The sequence below is a fragment of the Ranitomeya imitator genome, chromosome 5 (genome assembly GCF_032444005.1).
Source record: "Ranitomeya imitator isolate aRanImi1 chromosome 5, aRanImi1.pri, whole genome shotgun sequence".
Taxonomy (NCBI): Eukaryota; Metazoa; Chordata; class Amphibia; order Anura; family Dendrobatidae; genus Ranitomeya; species Ranitomeya imitator.
The window spans coordinates 633,414,425-633,435,824 of record NC_091286.1 but is presented as its reverse complement, the minus strand read 5'-3'; positions in this window follow the sequence as shown (position 1 = coordinate 633,435,824).

The following is a 21,400-nucleotide window of genomic DNA, read 5'->3' as shown; positions in this document are numbered from 1 at the left end:
TGCTCCTAATGCTCCCTATGCAACTCGGCACAGCCTAAGGAACTAGCTAGCCCTGAAGATAGAAAAATAAAGCCTACCTTGCCTCAGAGAAATTCCCCAAAGGAAAAGGCAGCCCCCCACATATAATGACTGTGAGTAAAGATGAAAATACAAACACAGAGATGAAATAGATTTAGCAAAGTGAGGCCCAACTTACTGAACAGACTGAGGATAGGAAAGGTTGCTTTGCGGTCAGCACAAAAACCTACAAAAAGACCATGCAGAGGGCGCAAAAAGACCCTCCGCACCGACTCACGGTGCGGAGGCGCTCCCTCTGCGTCCCAGAGCTTCCAGCAAGCAAGACAACAATAAAAATAGCAAGCTGGACAGAAAAATAGCAAACCAAAGAAAAACAAGCAGGAACTTAGCTTCTGCTGGGAAGACAGGTCACAAGAACGATCCAGGAGTGAACTAGACCAATACTGGAACATTGACAGGTGGCATGGAGCAAAGATCTAAGTGGAGTTAAATAGAGCATCCAGCTAACGAATTAACCTCGTCACCTGTGGAAGGAAACTCAGAAACACCCACAGTCACCAGAGGAAGACCATGGATAGAACCAGCCGAAGTACCATTCATGACCACAGGAGGGAGCCCTACAATAGAATTCACAACAGACAACCCGAAACATCCAAATGACCCTTATGAAAAGTTCCTATACCCCATTTGCTAATACTGTATATTGCCCCTCTAAAATCAATGACAGCGTGAAGTCTTTTGTGGTTTTGTGGATGAAGTTCTTTATTTTCTCAGATGATAAAGCTGCCGACTCTTTGCAAAAAGCCTCCAATTCCTGTAAATTCATGGGCTGTCTAGCATGAACTGTGTGCTTGAGATCTCCCCAGAGTGGCTCAATGATATTGAGGTCAGGAGACTGAGATGGCCACTCCAGAACCTTCACTTTGTTCTACTGTAGCCAATGACAGGTCGACTTGGCCTTGCGTTTTTGATTGTTGTCATGTTGGAAGGTACAAGCATGTCCCATGTGCAGCTTCCAGGCTGATGAGTGAAAAATTGCCTCCAGTATTTGCTGATAACATGCTGCATTAATCTTTCCTTCAATTTTGACCAAGTTTCCTCTGGCTTTATAGCTCACACATCCTCAAAACATCAGCCATCCACCTCCATGCTGTACAGTAGGAATGGTGTTCCTTTCATCATAGGCCTTGTTGACCTCCCTCCAAATGTCACATTTTTGGTTGTGGCCAAAAAGTTTAATTTTGGTCTCATCACTCCAAATTACCTTGTTCCAGAAGTTTTGAGGCTTGTCGCTGTACTGTTTTGCGTATTGTAGGCAAGATACTTTGTAGCATTTGTGCAGTAAGGGCTTTCTTCTAGTGACTCGACCATGCAGCATAATTTTTCTTCAAGTGCCTCCTTATTGTGCATCTTGAAACAGCCACACTACTAGTTTTCAGAGAGTCCTGAATTTCAGCTGATGTTATTTGTGGGTTTTTCTTGGCACCTCAAACAATTTTCCTGGCAGTTGTGGATGACATTTTTGTTGGTCTACCTGTCCGTGGTTTTTGTTTTTACAGAGCCCCTGATTTTCCATTTGTTAATCACAGTTTGAACGCTGCTGACTGGCGTTATCAATTCCTTGGATATCTTTTTGTATCCCTTTCCTGTTTTATACAGTTCAACTTCCTTTTCCCGTAGATCCATTGACAATTCTTTTGCTTTCCCCATGACTCACAATCCAGAAACATCAGTGCCTGGATTAAAGATGCAAGAGTCTTTCTGGATCCCAGAAACTCACTCAGCTTTTATGCATACACACTGATTACAAGCAAACAGGTCACAGGTGAGGATATTACCTTTAGTAGCCATTCAAACCCATTTGTGTTAACTTCTGTGCATGTTATCAGGCCAAAATCACCAGAGCATGTGAACTTTTGATCAGGGTCATTTGGATGTTTTGGGTTGTCATTATGATTTAAAAAGAGAAACCACAGTAGTTTGACAATAAATGGTTTCACCCAACCACTAACCATGAGTGGAGAAAAATGTTTTGGTGCTATCATTCATATTCTCTCAAAGAAGGCCAAAAAAGCAAAAATTCTGGCAGGGTATGTAAACCTTTGAGCACAACTGTGTGCAGTTGGATGGAAAAGGGAAGTGCATGAAAACCTGCCACACTCAGACAAATACTCCATTGTGAACTGTCAGTTAACTCAAGAAAAGCATCATAAGAACCATCACAAGAAACCAGCAAATTTCCATAATGCCCTTTTTCTGGCATACCATATTGAGGAGGACAAAGTGCTATATATAGACCACCTATGGGTAAAGAATATGAAATTGTAAGTTAATACCTGCTGTGAAGTGGCTGTATTCACAGGAAACAGTATTTTCATATACATGAGGCCTTTAAAATAATTGTGATAACATTTTATTAAGGATTTGCGATTTATACAATTCTATGATACATTCTGTGAAGAGGCTTAATGCCTTGAGCACAATGGGAGTTCTGAGCAAACCGCTTTTATAACTTTCTCCCTTCACAAACAGTAAAAAAAGACTATAATCTTCTCGCACTCGGGGAGATGGATAACTATATATAACTCTTTCTAAGTTGTCAATTATATCCCCCACAATGGTGCTGAGTCACAAACATTTCTCATTGTTTTGTAGGTCAAAGCCTACCCTTTAGGATTATTTTTAGCATGTGATATTATGAAAAATGCACAACATCTTCCTAAGGTAAGAGCTTGTAGTGATTAAGCAGGAGCTGAGCACAACAAGATTCTCATTTTCCCTGACACTAAATGCATTTCTTCTTATTCAGCTGCTGTTGATGGTACTTGTAAAGTTCCCTTAATGGACATGTTGTGACTCATTTATGTAAGTCTCCAACTTCATTTATCCGAAAAACACTTCACAAATCCAGGGTTTTCACGTCTTGTGAATTGTTACTCATTATGTTTTTTTTGTACGTCTGACTAGTAAACATGGCTGGACAAATAACTGTGATTGTAGTTGTGTACAGTAAATATGGGGATATTATAAAGAACTATGACACTATAATGTTCAAGAAGTTAGAAATCTGAGGATGAAAGTTAGTTTTCTTCTCATATAGTGTTATTTTCTGCATAGGTTTAAGTTTGAATATGAAACGGCGATTACTGGTAATTCCCAAATGAAGTCTTAAAAAAGTGTTCCACTAGGATCCTTGAGCGTAGGTGTAAATCCAATCTCCTCACCTTCCTGAGTATTAAATGGGTTTTCCCGACAGGAGGGGTCAGACATGTCCTTAAAATAGAGTACTCATAATGCTCTCATTCTTTTACTCTCCTGAGCTGTTAACACACAGCAACAAGACCCACCCTCCCTCTTTGAGGCTAAAGGTACTGTCACACTAAACGATATCGCTAGCGATCCGTGACGTTGCAGCGTCCTGGCTAGCGATATCGTTCAGTTTGACACACAGCAGCGATCAGAATCCTGCTGTGATGTCGTTGGTCGCTGCAGAAAGTCCAGCACTTTATTTCGTCGCTGGACTTCCTGCTGACATCGCTGAATCGGCGTGTGTGACACCGATTCAGCGATGTCTTCGCTGGTAACCAGGGTAAACATCGGGTTACTAAGCGCAGGGCCGCGCTTAGTAACCCGATGTTTACCCTGGTTGCCAGCGTAAAAGTAAAAAAAACCCAAACACTACATACTTACCTTCCGCTGTCTGTCCCTCGGCGCTCTGCTTCTCTGCCCTGTGTAAGCACAGCGGCCGGAAAGCAGAGCGGTGACGTCACCGATGTGCTTTCCAGCCGCTGTGCTTACACAGGGCAGAGAAGCAGAGCGCCGAGGGACAGACAGCGGAAGGTAAGTATGTAGTGTTTGTTTTTTTTTAACTTTTACGCTGGTAACCAGGGTAAACATCGGGTTACTAAGCGCGGCCCTGCGCTTAGTAACCCGATGTTTACCCTGGTTACCGGCATAGTTGGTCGCTGGAGAGCTGTCTGTGTGACAGCTCTCCAGCGACCAAACAGCGACGCTGCAGTGATCCGGATCGTTGTCGGTATCGCTGCAGCGTCGCTTAGTGTGACGGTACCTTTAAGGGAAGCGGTTTAAGATTAAGCACTTCATTTGGTCAAATTGTCTGCTCTTCACTCTCAATTTTCTACGTGATTTATGAATGTTTTAATTTTTGGACAGGTGTGAGAACCTTGCAGGAAGAACTTCTACGTCATCAAGAAAGGTACCGTGATGTGCCAGCTATGACATCCCCACCTCAGGATCAGTGGTGACAGCATTCTGTTGACGTTATATCACCAGGAAAACTTTTCTTAATTATTTTCAATATCTTGATTATTTTAGTGAGCATTGCAAAATATTGGAGATCAGCGATGATTCACAGGTCCATTGGCTGAGCTAGAAGGTCATAGCCACTGAACATGAGCTCCATGAACTGCCTTTCTACCTGCTGTAATCCATGGTGCCTGTTCTGATTTGTAGGCCTGGCATGACATAATAGTTTCAGCATGACACACATATGATGTCACGCCAGGTCTACTAATCAGGAGAGGTGTCGGTGATGCTGACAGATGGGAAGAGATTCGCAAAGCTTCCATGAAATGGCCACAGAAAACAGAAGTGGCCACTAGGGTTGAGCGAAACGGATCGGTCAATTTCATAAGTCGCCGACTTTCGGCAAAGTTGGGTTTCGTGAAACCCGAGCCGATCCCAGTGTGGGATCGGCCACGCGGTCGGCGATCTTCGCGCCAAAGTCGCGTTTCATATGACGCGTTCTGCACCATTTCTCAGCCAGTGAAGGTGGACGCAGAGTGTGGGCAGCGTGATGACATAGGTCTCAGTCCCCACCATCTTAGAGAAGGGCATTACAGTGATTGGCTTGCTTTCTGCGGCGTCACAGGGGCTATAAAGGGGCGTGCACGCCGACCGCCATCTTACTTCTGCCGATCGGAGCATAGGGAGAGGTTGCTGTAGCTTCGTCTGAAGCAGGGATATTGTTAGGAAGGGAATATTAACCCCCTAACCGCTTGTGCTTTAGCGATTTCCACTGTCCAACACCACCTTTTCCTTGCAGGGACAGTGGAGGCTAGATTTCTGTGCATCAGCTCTGTAGCTTATAAGGCTGCCTTATAAGGCTCCATGATAGCTGCATTGCTGTTTGTACGCCGCTGTGCAAACCAACTGCTTTTTTCAAAGCAAAAATCCTGTTGCTCCTTCTTTCTGCACAGTTCTCTTGTTTCTTTGTCCACACTCTTGTGTGCAGCAGTCCTTTTTATTGCTGGCATACTTGTGCTTTGATCATTGTAGGGAGATTGAAATTCTACTACAGCCCTTGTATTTTTTGATATATCTGCCAACCACTTTCTGCCACTCAAACTGTGATGTGTAATACAGTGGGCCTGATTTTTTCCTACTGTCTCCCACACATAAAAAAGGGAGATTTATATTGCCACTGAGTGCATCTGCGTCAGTCCTGTTTGTGGCATCTGTCATCCACTTTCTGCCACTTAAAATGTAGTGTAATACAGTGGGCCTGATTTTTTCCTGCTGTCTCCCACACATAAAAAAGGAGATTTGTGTTGCCACTGAGTGCATCTGCGTCAGAACTGTTTGTGGCATTTGTCTTCCACTTTCTGCCACTCAAACTGTAGTGTAATACAGTGGGCCTGATTTTTCCCTGCTGTCTCCAACACATAAAAAAGGGAGATTTATATTGCCACTGAGTGCATCTGCGTCAGTCCTGTTTGTGGCATCTGTCATCCACTTTCTGCCACTCAAACTGTAGTGTAATACAGTGGGCCTGATTTTTTCCTGCTGTCTCCCACACATAAAAAGGGAGATTTATATTGCCACTGACTGCATCTGCATCAGTCCTGTTTGTGGCATCTATCATCCACTTTCTGCCACTCAAACTGTAGTGTAATACAGTGGGCCTGATTTTTTCCTGCTGTCTCCCACACAAAAAAGGGAGATTTATATTGCCACTGAGTGCATCTGCGTCAGTCCTGTTTGTGGCATCTGTCATCCACTTTCTGCCACTCAAACTGTAGTGTAATACAGTGGGCCTGATTTTTTTCCTGCTGTCTTGCACACATAAAGAAGGGAGATTTGTATTGCCACTGAGTGCATCTGCGTCAGTCCTGTTTGTGGCATCTGTCATCCACTTTCTGCCACTCAAACTGTAGTGTAATACAGTGGGCCTGATTTTTTCCTGCTGTCTCCCACACATAAAAAAGGGAGATTTGTATTGCCACTGAGTGCATCTGCGTCAGTCCTGTTTGTGGCATCTGTCATCCACTTTCTGCCACTCAAACTCTGTAGTGTAATACAGAGGGCCTGATTTTCCCAGCAGTCTCACACACCTATAAAGGGAGATTTAAACTTACAACAAGTTTATGCACACCTTATAACTGGTTTTACAGTACCATATAACGTTTGTTAGTTTGGTTACATTTTTCCAAGAATGAGGAAGTCTGGTGGAAGAGTTCGTGGCCGTGGGCGGTCATTGCCAGCTGGTAATGATGGTAGTGGTGGTGGAGCATCAGGTGGTCGTGGGAAAAGTATAGCACCCAAGTCTCGAGTTGTTGAGCCAGCGTCATCGTCTGGCTACACAAGGCTTCAAACGCTCCCTTTTCTGGGAATAAGGAAAACCGCTTTTAAAGCCGGAGCAGCAGGAACAAGTTTTGGCTTTCCTTGCTGACTCTGCCTCTAGCTCTTTCACCTCCTCTTCGGAAAGTGCAAAATTTAAAAGCAGTGCGTCGTCAGTGGATGCTCCCGGTCAGGAACAGGTCGCTTCCTTGTGTCCTTCACCCAGAACAACAGAGAAGGATGCGTCAGGCGACACAACAGGTTACTCCATGGAGCTCTTTGCACATACCGTGCCTGGGTTAGAAAGGGAAATTGTTAACAGGCCATGCCCATTACAAGATGAATCGGACATGGAGTGCACAGATGCACAGCCACAGCTAGATTATTATGCTGTTCCATTTACTCAGATCACAACATTGCCCTCGCAGTGTACTGAGCCAGAATCTGACCCTGATGAGAATATTGGGCCCCGTCCCGAACGCTCTAGCACCGGCTTACACGGTGACACAGAGGAAGGTGCAGAGGACATTGAAGAGGAGGTGATAGATGACCCAGTTGTTGACCCAGATTGGCAGCCATTGGGGGAACAGGGTGCCGCCGGCAGTAGCGCTGAAGCGGAGGAGGAGGAGCCGCAGCAGGCATCAACATTGCAACAGCTTTCATCAGGCAGGCCCGTATCTGGCCAAAAACGTGTGTCAAAACCAAAAACAGTTGTAGGACAGCGTGGCCATCCGGTTAAAGTAGCTCAGTGTGCAATGCCTGAAAAGGTATCTATTAGTAGGAAGAGTGCAGTCTGGCAATTTTTTAACCAAGATCCAAATGATCAGTGCAAAGTCATCTGTACGAAATGCTCAAGGACCTTCAGCAGAGGTCAGAATGTGAAAAATCTAAATACAAGTTGCATGCATAGACATTTAACCACCATGCACTTGCAAGCCTGGACTAACTACCAAACGTCCCGTAACGTTGTTGCACCCACTCACAATGAAACTAGTTAGCAACGCTACATTCCTTCCCTCACTGTAAGCCCACCGTTTACGACACCACCTGCAGCAAATGTGGAGGTATCGTCGCAAGGCCAAAGCAGTAAGGGAATCACCAGGTTCGTGGTAGGAAACACTGTATGTAGGGCAACTGCAAGAATACCATCACAACCCTCTCTGTCTGCCATGTCCACCATCACCACCGCTAGTTCCACCATATGCAGCTCTCCAGTCCGGCTCACCCTACAAGAGACTCTCGTTAGGAAAAGGAAGTACTCATCCTCTCATCTGCCTACACAGGGTTTGAACACCCACATTGCTAGACTAATCTCGTTAGAGATTATGCCCTACCAGTTAGTTGAAAGCGAAGCTTTCAAAGCCCTGATGGACTACGCAGTACCACGCTACGACCTACCCAGTCGACACTTCTTTGCAAGAAAAGCCATCCCAGTCCTCCACTAGCATGTAAAAGACCGCATTGTCCATGCACTCAGGCAATCTGTCAGTAGAAAGCTACACCTCACAACAGATGCATGGACCAGTAGGCATGGCCAGGGATGTTACGTGTCCATCACGGCACACTGGGTTAATGTGGTGGATGCAGGGTCCACAGGGGACAGCCATATTGGGACAGTTCTGCCTAGCCCACGGTCTAGGAAACAGTTGGCTGTAGGCATTCGCCCCCCTCCTCCTTGTCCTCCAGCAGAAGCGAGAGCTCGTCCACAGACCGCAGTCACATGACCACTCCATCCGCAGCTGCCACTGTTGCACGCGAGGTGTCCCATTATGGAACAGCTAGTGGCAAGCGTCAGCAGGCTGTGTTGGAAATGAAGTGTTTGGGGGACAACAGACACAACGCGGAAGTTCTGTCCGAGTTCTTGCAGCAAGAAACTCAGTCAATGCTGGGCAGTGTACATCTTGAGGCAGGCAAGGTAGTCAGTGATAACGGAAGGAATTTTTTGGCTGCCATAGCCCTTTCACAGTCGAAACACATTCCTTGCCTGGCTCACACATTGAACCTGGTGGTGCAGTGTTTCCTGAAAAATTATCCGGGGTTACCCTACCTGCTCCTTAAGGTGTGCAGACTTTGCTCGCACATCCGCCATTCGTCCATACACTCCAGCCGTATGCAGAACCATCATCGATCTTTGAAGCTTCCCCAGCACCACCTAATAATCGATGTTGCAACAAGGTGGAACTCCAAACTGCACATGCTTCAGAGGCTGTGCGAATAGAGGCGTGCTGTTATGTATTTGTGGGAGGATACACATACACGGGCAGGCAGTTGGATGGCAGACATGGAGTTGTCAGGTGTGCAGTGGTCGAAGCTACAAGATCCGTGTCAAGTCCTTCAGTGTTTTGAGGAATGCAAACGCCTGGTTAGTGCAGGCGACGCCATCATAAGAATGAGCATCCCCCTAATGCGTCTGCTGATGCAAAGTTTGACGCACATAAAGGATCAGGCGTCTGCAGCCGAGGACGAGGGAAGCCTTGATGACAGTCAGCCATTGTCTGGTCAGGGAAGTCTACTGGACGAGGTGGTGGGCGAAGAGGAGGAGGACGAGGAGGATGATGGGGATGAATATTTTTTGGATGAGGAAGCTTCTCAGGGGGCAATAGAAACTGGTGGCGTTGCAAGGTCAGGTTCAGGGTTTCTGAGGGAGACAAGTGACATTGATTTGCCAGAAAGTGCTCCTCAACCCAGCACAAGCAGTGAATTGACACCTGGAACATTGGCCCACATGGCGGATTATGCCTTGCGTATCCTAAAAAGGGACCCCCGCATTATAAAAATGTTGACCGATGACGATTACTGGTTGGCCTGCCTCCTGGATCCACGCTATAAAGGGAAATTGCAAAATATCATGCCACATGAAAACCTTGAGCAAATATTGGCAACCATCAAGCAACTCTTGTAGACCGTTTGATTCAGGCATTCCCAGCACACAGCGGCGGTGATGGTTCTCACAAGAGCTGCAGGGGGCAACATGGCAGAGGTGTTAGAGGTGCACAAATCAGAAGTGGCATTAGACAGAGGGGTTTTCTGACCAGGTTGTGGAGTGATTTCCCAATGACCGGAGACAGGACAGGTACTGCAGCATCAATTCAAAGTGACAGGAGACAACATTTGTCCAGTATGGTTACTATTTTTCCTCCCTTATTGATGTTCTCCCTCACCCTTCATTCCCATTTGATTACTGGGCATCCAAAATAGACACCTGGCCTGAATTGGCAGAATATGCATTGCAGGAGCTTGCTTGCCCAGCAGCTAGTGTGCTATCAGATAGAGTCTTCCACCATTACTCCAAAGCAACATGCCCGCTGCCTTGGGGTCATCCTTGATTCCGAGCTTTCATTCACCCCCACATCCGATCACTGGCTCGCTCTTCTTATATGCATCTCAAAAACATTACTAGAATTCGCCCTTTTCTTACTTTCGACTCTGCAAAAACTCTTACTGTTTGACTTATTCATTCCCGTCTGGACTATTGTAACTCTCTACTAATCGGCCTCCCTCTTACCAAACTCTCCCCGCTCCAATCTGTGCTGAATGCTGCAGCCAGGATCATATTCCTCACCAACCGTTACACTGATGCCTCTACCTTGTGCCAGTCATTACACTGGCTACCCATCCACTCCAGAATCCAGTACAAAACTACTACCCTCATCCACAAAGCACTCCATGGCTCAGCACCACCCTACATCTCCTCTCTGGTCTCAGTCTACCACCCTACCCGTGCCCTCCGCTCCGCTGATGACCTCAGGTTAGCATCCTCAATAATCAGAACCTCCCATTCCCGTCTCCAAGACTTTACACGTGCTGCGCCGATTCTTTGGAATGCACTACCTAGGTTAATACGATTAATCCCCAATCCCCACAGTTTTAAGCGTGCCCTAAAAACTCATTTGTTCAGATTGGCCTACCACCTCAACGCATTAACCTAACTATCCTTGTCTGGCCTATCATAAAAAAAATAAAAAAATCAGGTTTCTCGTATCATGTTCTCATACACTTTATGCAGTTAATAGCCCTCTGTGTCTATACTGCTACATACTTAGGCAGTTAACTGGTTCATGCAGCTTTACATGAACACCCGAGCCTTACACTATGGCTGGTCCGAATAACTAAAGCAATTCTTGCCATCCACCTCTCGTGTCTCCCCTTTTCCTCATAGTTTGTAAGCTTGCGAGCAGGGCCCTCATTCCTCCTGGTATCTATTTTGAACTGTGATTTCTGTTATGCTGTACAAGTCCCCTCTATAATTTGTACAGCGCTGCGGAATATGTTGGCGCTATATAAATAAAATTATTATTATTATTATTATTCAGTGCTGCTGTTCAATACTGACCGAAAAAAGGAGTCGTCTGGCTACCCAAAATGTTGATGATCTAACCTTCATTAAAATGAACCAATCATGGATTTCTAATTATTTTGCCCCACTTTTCCCGGCTGACACCTAGCTTTCCTGTAAAAAGGTCTTGCTTTTGGACTGGTCTTACTGGCTGTTCCAATTTCTCCATTTGCAGCTGCTGTATGTCCAGCATACAACATTTTTACACCTCCCTAAATGGGCTGACTCCCCCCACGGGGCCGTGGTCACCACTTGGCGCAAGCACCCATGAGAGTGCCGTTTGTCTGAAGAGGTGGGTGTGCCCACTTTTGGGTGACGGCACTGGCACAGGGTCCCTCATAGTACACTGAAGTTTCTCTGGCGGTAGTGGTGCGCACCAAATGTCAGACACACCGTTGTAACATGAGGGGCCCTGGGCCAGTACCGCCGGCCACGAGAGAGTGTTCCCCCCCAAGCTCAAACAGTGCTCTACCACTTGCAAAATTATCTCTCACTGCTCCACCACTGTTTAGTCTATGCGGTTAAATCCTTCATTGGCACTGCCAAAACCAATTTGTTGACATATATGATGCTAGTAAAAATATTCAGGGGCCCTGTCCTACATTTACACCAGCTAATACTTTGCACCAAATACCAATGTCAGCAAGTCAGCAGAGGAGCCCACCCCTGAACCTAGGTATGCCACCTGTTTGTTTGTTAAAAAAAATTTTTTGCCAGACATTAACCTCAATTTATTATTATGGCCTACTAACTGTGTCAGACACTCCTTCCAATTGTCCTCCGCTGACCACACCAATGCTGCCTGTGTACCCCTGGAACCTATTTAAAAGTGCATAGAGCCTACTTTTTTTATTTTAGGCCTAGTAACTCTGTCTGCGGTCCCTCCTTCCAATTGTCCTCCGCTGACCACACCAATGCTGCCTGTGTACCCCTGGAACCTATTTAAAAGTGCATAAAGCCTACTTTTTTTTTATTATAGGCCTAGTTAGTCTGTATGCGGTCCCTCCTTCCAATTGTCCTCCGCTGACCACACCAATGCTGCCCGTGTACCCCTGTAACCTTTTTTACACTGCTTTGAGACAACTTTTTGGTTTAAGGCCTACTACCTGTGTCTGTCTGCGCCACTCAATACTGCTGTCCTCCTCTTAAAAAAGCTGAGCTTCAATTGTCAGGTTTTCAGCCTATCGGAATTTGAAAACTGCATTTGGCCTACTAGTTTGGTTGAGGCCTGTTAACGGTGTCTGCCACTCCAAAGTTTTCTCTTGGTTTCCTTTCCTGAGCTTTGATCTTAAGGCTTTCATTAAGTAGTTTTTAGATTACACTGCATTTGGCCTAGTAGTTTGGTTGGGGCCTACTAACGGTGTCTGCCGCTCCAAGGATTTCTCCTGGTCTCCTTTCCTGAGCTTCGATCTTCAGGCTTTCATTAAGTAACTACGGCAACATCAGGAGAAGGGGCTGCTGTCCAAGTCTTGCCGTCGCCACGAGTTGCTCATCAATCCTCTGTATCTAGAAGTTCCTCCACTGCTTCTGCATCCTCAACCTCCTCTCGGTCCTCCACCTGCATCCAAAGCCTGTCTGGTAATGCCACCCACGTTGTAACTGTGCAGAAGGAATCCTGCACACCTCCTCACTATGCTGTCACCAGGGCTCAACGGCATCAGGCAGTGTTTACATTGAAATGTGAGTCACACAGCAGAAAAGTTGTAATCAGCTCTGGAGACCGAGTTCCATCAATGGTTGTCTCCACTCAACCTGCAGCCAGGGAAGGCTGTGTGCGACAATGCTGCAAATCTGGGTGCGTCCCTTCGCCGGACAATGTCACACACATGCCTTGTATGGCTCACGTTTTGAACCTGGTTGTCCAGCAATTTTTATCCCACTATCCCGGACTAGATGGGTTTCTGTCGAGGGCACGGTCGCTGTGTGCTCACTTTCTCCGTTTGCATCCCGCAGCTCGACGACTTGCATCTCTACAAAAGTCGTTGGGCCTGCCAGTTCATCGGCTGAAATGCGATGTGCCCACACGGTGGAATTCAACTCTGCACATGTTGCAGCCACTGTGGCAGCACCGAACAGCCCTGGTGCAATACGTTATGACGTATAGCCTGGGCCATAGGGATCAAGAGGTGGGGCAAATCACGCTGCAGGAGTGGTCTCAGATAAGGGACCTATGCACCCTCCGGCACAGTTTTGAAATAGCAACGAAGATGTTTAGTGCTGATGATCCCATTATCAGCCTGACCATTCCGGTGATTGACATGCTGGAGCACACCTTACACAGTGTTCAGAGTCAGGTGGTGGAACACGAGGAGGAGGAGGAACAGGAGGAGTCATATGCGGAAGGGATCATATCGCCAAGGTCAAGAAGGTTAGCAGCACCAAGGCGGCTTGCATTGGAGTCTGGGGAAGAGGGGTTACCGAGGGCACATGGTAGCAGCCAATCTGTTGAGGAAGGTGCAGGAGGCGAGGAAGAAGTGGAGTTTGAACTGGTTCTGGGTATGGAAGGCTCATCAGATGAGGGAGAACTTGATCAAGTTTCTGTTGTGCGAGGTTGTGGGGAGAGGGCAGATGAAGGAAGCATGATTCTCACCTCGCCGCCACCAAGACAACAAGGACGTGGACCTCCTGGATGCGCAAGACACATGAGTGCCTTCTTGCTGCACTACCTGCAACATGACCCTCGGATTGTCAGAATCCGAAGTAATGCCAACTACTGGGTTGCCACACTCTTAGATCCCCGGTACAAAAGCAAATTTGGCAAAATAATTCCTGCCATAGAAAGGGATTCAAGCATGCAGGAGTATCAGTAGAGACTGTTACAGAATCTAACATCTGCTTTTCCACAAAACACCAGTGGTGCACGTAGTCAATCTCTGAGTTCTAACTTGCGAACCGTGGGACTATCGAGTCATGACTCAAACCGTAACAGTAACATCGTATCTGGTGGTAACAGCAATTTATTCCAATCGTTTCAAGATTTTTTTTAGACCATCCTTTGCAAGGCCACAGGAGACAAGAAGTCTGACGCATAGCCAACGCATAGAGAGGATGGTACAAGAGTATCTCCAAGTTAACATCGATGCCATGACTGTGGAACTGGACCCTTGCTCATTTTGGGCTTCCAATCTTGAAAAATGGCCTGAGCTCGCCACTCATGCCTTGGAGATCTTGTTGTGCCCCGCAGCCAGCGTTCTCTCTGAACGTCTGTTCAGCGCTGCTGGTGGTGCGGCTGTCCAGTGACAATGTAGACAGACTAACGTTCATCAAGATGAACAAATCTTGGATCCGCAAGGACTTTTCTACCCCTGTGTCATCTTGGGGAGACTAAAAGCTTGATGATTTTTGAGAATCACTTCACCAACCGTTTTAAAAAACTCTGGCGAAATTGATGCCACTTAAATGGTGTCTGTGGCCGAATTTTTTGAAAAAATGGAGACTCTTTTATTTAGTCCCCTTGCTGAGTTTTACATGACGTTGTCATCGTCAATTTCAGGTGGGTGGGGTCGTCTGCAGAGTTGTTTCCTCAAACTATGGCCTGGGATTCAGAGATCTGCTCCAAAGCAGTCAGCAGAGTAGCCCTGCCACCCACCGCCTGTTTACCTAAGTACTATTTTTAATGTCATGTAGCCCAGGAAATCCTTTTGGGCCTAGTAGAATTTGGTGCAAATCAGCAGCGTACCCCACCCATGAAGCAAGCTACACCGCCTGTTTACCTAACTACTATTTTGTAACGGCATCTAGCCCAGGAAATCCTTTTGGGCCTAGTAGAATTTAGTGATACTCAGCAGCGTACCCCACCTATGAAACAAGCTACACCACCTGTTGATCTAATTACTAATTTTTAACTGCATCTAGCCCAGGAAATCCGTTTGGGCCTAGTAGAATTTAGTGATACTCAGCAGCGTAGCCCACCCATGAAGCAAGCTACACCGCCTGTTTACCTAAGTACTATTTTTTAACGGCATCTGGCCCAGGAAATCCTTTTGGGCCTAGTAGCAATTTCTGCTACTCAGCAGAGTACCCCACCCATGAAGCAAGCTACATCGCCTTCTTTCTTTCTCAATCCCTTCGGCTCTGGAGTGTCCACTCTCCCTCCAGCTCTCTCCTTCTCACAGGTGGACTACCGCGTGTTTTCACACTGTGGCGAATCTTTTGGGCCCAGGCATAAGAAGTCGTTGAGGTAATGGATAATATGTGCCGCCTTACAAATGTCCATGATGACACATTCGAGGAAGCAACTAAACGCCTCAAATAGTGAGCAGGATATGGAGCACCCCATGGGCAAACAGCGATCTATGTGATATGCTCCTTCACAGAAGCAGCCCAATGGGAGGACACCATTCGGAGGCACCGGTAGTAACCGGAACACCCCCCTCAATGTCTGTTTTGGCCATTAGGGTGCCCTTACCAACTTCTTGACCGGCCTGATTGCCTTGTCAAAGGAGGTACAGTACATAGTACTGTACTTGGTTCCACGTCGATGTTGTCGTTTACTGACCTGCCCCTTGGATATGACAAATGGTGGATTAGTCTGAATGTATTGGGTTCATTTTTTGGCACAACTCCCAACGGGGGTACCACTACGTCTTCTAAGGAAAGTGTTCTGAATGGACCCGCCGCCATTCTACCTAATATTTCTTTTTTAATTTTTTTTGTCAAGATGTCTGGTTGTTGGTAGAGTGAGTTTAGATTTTTACTCCAGCCTTTCTTGATTTTAGAAGGGCATGACATGCCTCTATCTGTGTCTCCTCCTCCTTTTACTCCTCCACCTCTTTTCTTTTCGCATGACTATATGTAGTTGTGACTTTTCCATGTTTGTTGTGTCTTCTGAGCAGTTTGTCAGCTTTTGGACACCTTTTAAGGTGTTTTCTATGTGTTTTCCATGTGTTTGTAGGTGTTTGTGTTTGCCTGCCATTGGTTTCAATGGGGTTCGACGGTGTTCGTCGAACGTTCGACGAACAGTTCAGTGAACACCTCCCTGTTCGACGAACCGAACCGAACCTGAACACTATGGGTTGAACTAGATGGACTTAAAGTCTTCCTTCAACCTTAATAACTATGTTACTAGGGAGGTGGCTCAACACTAGTCAGCACACAGAACTATGCTACGCATGCCTGCGAAAATATGATTTTTCAAACACAGAAGCACCAGCCCTCAGCCTGACATAACAGACTGTATACATTTGTTGGGGTTTTTTGGTGAATTAAAAAAAAAAGCCACAGAAAACTGCAGCTAGGTATATAGTAAATAAGCAGCAGCAGCAGACAGTTACAGCTTTTGGAGGTTTGCAGTGAGAGCTATGTACTCACATACAGTGCCTGCAGGCCTTGCACTGATGTGGATATGTGCACATAGACTCCCCTGCCTACCTAGCGCTGAAATCTTGGGACCCCTGAATTAGCCCTAAAAAAGACTGTTGGTTCCTCAGGAGTTGTGGACTAAACAGTTGCAGACCTACACTAACTATTGAAAGGACGATTCTGACTCTATCTCAGCAGCAGCTCTCCCTATACTCGCTAAGTCCGGAGCAGAATGCGGCGAGCAGGGCTGCGCCAGGTCATTTATAGACCTGATGACGCTGTGCGGCCAGGCAATCACTGTAACGCCACAACAAAGATGGCTGTGGCATTACAGTGCATGGCAGACAATCCCTGCATTGTCACTGGTGCTCTAAAGAGCGCCAGATTTGCAGGGCAGAGACCCGACCTTCCACGGAAAAATCCTAGAAATACTCGGTGCTCGCCGAGTACACCGAGCATAATGATACTTGGGTGAGTATCGAGTAGTCGTGAGCACGTTCGCTCATCACTAAGTATAAATCCGTGAAAAAATGTCTCTCTGCACTATATTTTTAATGTTTTTTGTTTAGATATTTTTTGTGCCTCTCTGCTAATGGGGGTGGGGCTTATGAGGCACCCAAATTTTGGACACATTTCTGGCTCAAATCAAGCTACCGTATTTTTCGGCGTATGAGACGACTGGGCGTATACGATGACCCCCAACTTTTCGGGGTCATCTTATACACCGGGACCACTCCCTGCACCATATGCAGTGACTTAAGAGCTCCGCACATGCCTTACCCGGAGTATAAGACAACCGCTGACTGTTGTGAAGATTTTCAGGGGTCAAAAAGTCATCTTATACGCCGGAAAATATGGTAATTGAAAAATGCATCAATTTATCATCCAGCATTAATGTCTTAACCACCCCCAAGTCATGATCAAGCAAAATTTTACAATTCTGACCAATGTCACTTTATGTAGAAATAACTCTGAAACGCATCAACAGATCCCACGGATTCTGATATTGTTTTTTCGTGACATATTGTACTCCCTGAAAGTGGCACCATTTCTTTGATATGACTTGGGTTTAATTGTGAAAAAAATTTAAATTTGGTGAAAATTTTGCAATTTGGAAATTTTAATTTTTATTACCTTAAACCAGAGAGTTATGTTGCACAAAACAGTTAATAAATAACATTTCCCACATGTTTACTTTAAATCAGCATGGTTTTTGAAATATAATTTATTTTGTTAGGAATTTGCAAGGGTTAAAAGTTGACCAATGATTTCTCATTTTTCCCCAAAAATTTACAATAACCTTTTTTTAGGGACCATATCACATTTGAATTGACTTTGAGGGGCCTATATAATACAAAATACCCAAAAGTGATACTATTCTAAAACTGCACCCCACAAGGTGCTTAAAACCAAATTTAAAAAGTTTATTAACCCTTCAGGTGCTTCACAGTAATGAATGAAATGTGGAAGGAAAAAATGAACATCTTACTTTTTTTCACTAAAATTTTACGTCAGACCATAATTATTTTATTTTCTCAAGAGTAACAAGAGAAATGAACACCAACATTTGTTGTAGTGCAATTTCTCCAGAGAATGCTGATACCCCATATGGGGGGAAATCTACTTTTTGGATGCATGACAGGGCTTGGAAGGGAAGGAGCATCATTTTTTTTAAATTGGCTGAAATCGAGAGCGGATGCCATGTTGCGGTTTTATTTTCACAAGGGTATCAGGAACAACTTCATGATAAAATTGAGTGTTCAATTTCTCCTTAGCACACCGATGCCCTATATGTTGGGGAAATTTATTTTTTGGGTGTACGGCAGGGCTTGGAAGGGAAGGAGCACCATTTGACTTTTGAAAAGCAAAATGGGCTGCAGTCATTAGTGGACATGATGTCAAGTTTGGAGAGCCTCTGATGTGCCTAAACAGTGAAAACCCCCACAAGTGACCACATTTTGGAAACTAGACTCCTTTTGGAATGTATATAGATGTGTGGCGAGCATTTTTAACCCCAAGATGCTTCACAGAAGTTTATACCATAGAGCTGTGAAAATAATAAAAAAAAATGTTTCCAACAAAAAATGTTTTTGTCCTAAATTTTTTATTTTAACAAGGGTAACAGGAGAAAATGGAACCCAAAATGTGTTGTTTAGTTTCTCCTAAATAAATAAATACCCCATGTGTGGAGGAAAACTACTGTTTGGGTGGTCAGCAGGCCTCAGAAAGGAGGAAGTGACTTTTATAATGCAGACTTTGATGGAATGGTCTGCAGGTGTCATGTTGCTTTTGGAAAGCTTCAGATGTGCCTCAACAGTGAAAAACCCCAAAAGCGACACTGCATTTTTTTCCCACATAAAATGTTATTTAAGCCCTACAATTTTTATTTTAACAAGCATATCAGGAGAAAATGGAACCCCCAAATTTGTTGTGCAATTTCTCCTGAGTACACTGACACTCCATATGTGGTCAAATACTGCTTTTGAGGCACAGTGCAGAAAGGAAGAAACACCATGCTGGAGTTCAGATTTTGCTGGACTGGTTGGAGGGTGCCATGCAGGGCCGTATTTACCACTAGGCACTTGAGGACACGTGCCTAGGGCGGCAGGATGCGGGGGGCGGCACCTGAACAAGGGTTTTTTTTGTTTGTTTTTGTTTTAAATAGTCCGGGGCTTGCCCGCCCACCTCCACCCTCCTCCCTGCTCCCTCCACCCACCTACGTCTTCTGGCTGCCGCGGGTCTCAGATCTCACGCAGTTAAATGTACTGCACAGGGAGCCAGAAGTGGAAACACATCACATCATAGGCCCTGCCCCCTCCTCGCTGAGGCGCCAAATTCAATTGCTGCCTGACAGTCCACCCGCCCACCTCAGTGTCCTGGCTGCTGAGGATCACATCCTGGATCACGTACCTCTGCTGTACCCCGGCCGGACTGCTGGTGCCTTGGCCGGGGATCGGAAAGGCTGAAGCCCTCAGGACCTCTGCGAGCGGCTGGTGGTGGGGGCCACTGGTGGTGGGGAGCGCCATCCTGGGAGAAGAGCAGCTGAAACATCTAGAGTTTTTGGGAGAAGCCTCCACCTGGATCCCGGCAATGTACTGTGAAGTGCTGAAGGCCAGAACAGCCGTCAGCACAGCCTTGGCACCTGCATGCGTCTCTCCAGGAATCCAGGCTGGGTGATCCTGCCCATCACACTGCCAGCATTCTCTTTACCAGGATGTGGATAGTGTAAGTGTACGGCAGGGGCTCAGGGCTGCTCTGTGATGGGGGCGGTATAGCCGGGGAGCACTGATCAAAGGAGTCTATGTGTTGGAGAGAAAGGTAATGATGTGTGAAACGTCTTGGGGGAGGAATGGGGGCTGATACTGCTCTGTGCACCTCCAGGGGATGCCATGGTCCCAGCAATGCCTGCAAGTCCTGGCACCTTCATCATGTCACTGTGCTGTCAGCAGATGGTCTACAGCCGCCTGTCATGTAATGCTAGGTTCCCATTACGTTAGGGCATTCCGTTTAGCGCATAGCGCTACGGACTGCGCTAACGCAATGTCTCAAAAGGGATCGCGTTTGCCAATCCCGCTAGCGCAAATACCTGATCTGCGCTAGTGAGGAACGGACCGCGAACGCTGCAAGCAGCGTCCACGGTCCGTCCGAAACTAACGGGACATCACTAGCGCGTGCCAAAAATTGCATGCGCTAGCGATGCCTAGAGATCCGTTAGCACATTGCCGTCAATGGGTGTGCTAACGGATCCGTTGCATGGCGTTAATTGCGACAATTTCACCATGTAACGGAGTCCGCTAGCGTTAACCCATTAACGCAATGTGAACCTAGCCTAAGGGTATGTGCACATGCTGTGGATTTTGCTGCGTTTCCGCAGCTGCGAATCTGCAGCAGTTTCCCATGCATTTACAGTACCATGTAAAGCAATGGGAAATGAAATCCGCAGTGCACATGCTGCGGAAAAAAACGCGCGGAAACGCAGCGGTTTATTTTCCGCAGCATGTCAATTCTTTCTGCGGATTCCGCTGTGGGTTTGCCCCTGCTCCAATAGAAATATGCAGGTGAAAACCCGCAGAGGAAACCGCAAAAGAAACCGCGGTAAATCCGCAGTAAGAACTGCAGTGGTTTTTCACTGCAGATTTTGCGAATCCGCTGCGGAAAATTCCGCAATGGAATCCGCAGCGTGTGCACTTAGCCTAAGGGTCACTATGGGGGAAAATACTAGGTCGTCCCTAGAAGGTCATAGACAGGTCCAATATGAGCCCTGCCATCCATAATGACACTACCCTGGCATACGGTCTGCGCCTACATATGGGGTTGTCAGCATTTACGACTGATTGTTATTGTGACATTTCTGATATTTAGCAGCTTGTCCACTATTTTCTTTTAGGCAGCGCTGTACATAGTGGTGACGAGATGTATGGAACTGTTAGTCTATGTTCACATGTTGCATTTTTTTAATGCAAATTTAAAGCTGCATTTAAGCTGCTTACAAAAAGCAGTTTTTGCTGTCTTTTGTTGTCTCTCGTCCATGTTGATAAAGTTTAGTGTCCCTCCACCTCCCCAAAAAAGTCTGATTTAACTCTAAGGTTTTTGCACCAAAAACTGCTACTTGCGATTTCTGCTGCATTTTTAAAAAGTGCAGCATGTCACTTTCAGCATTTTTTTTTTAAACAAAGGCATAAAAACCGCTGAAAGTGACATGATGCAGTTTTTAAAAACACAGTAGTTTTCCAAATCAGTCAGGGAAATAAAACCAAAGTGTGTGCATGAGATTTCTGAACTCTCATACACTTTCCTGATACTGTAAACAACTTGCATAAAAAAGCAGTAAAAAACCCTGCAAAAATACAACACATGAACACAGCCTTATTAGTAATGTTTTAGGGTAAGTTCACACTGGGTGTTTTTGCTGCGTTTTTTTTGCTGCTTTTTTATGCTAATTTTCAGCTGCTTTTTGCAGTACCAGCAAAGCTTATGAGATTTCAGAAACCTCATGCACACACATTGTTTTTTTGTGTGATCAGCATTTTGTGCTTTTTTTTGGAATGGAGCATGTCACTTCTTTCAGCGTTTTTCACCCATTGACTGAATGGATGGTAAAAAAAACGCTGCAAATAAGCAGGTTGACTTTTCTTGCAGCCTATTTGCTGCAGAAAAGTCAAGGAC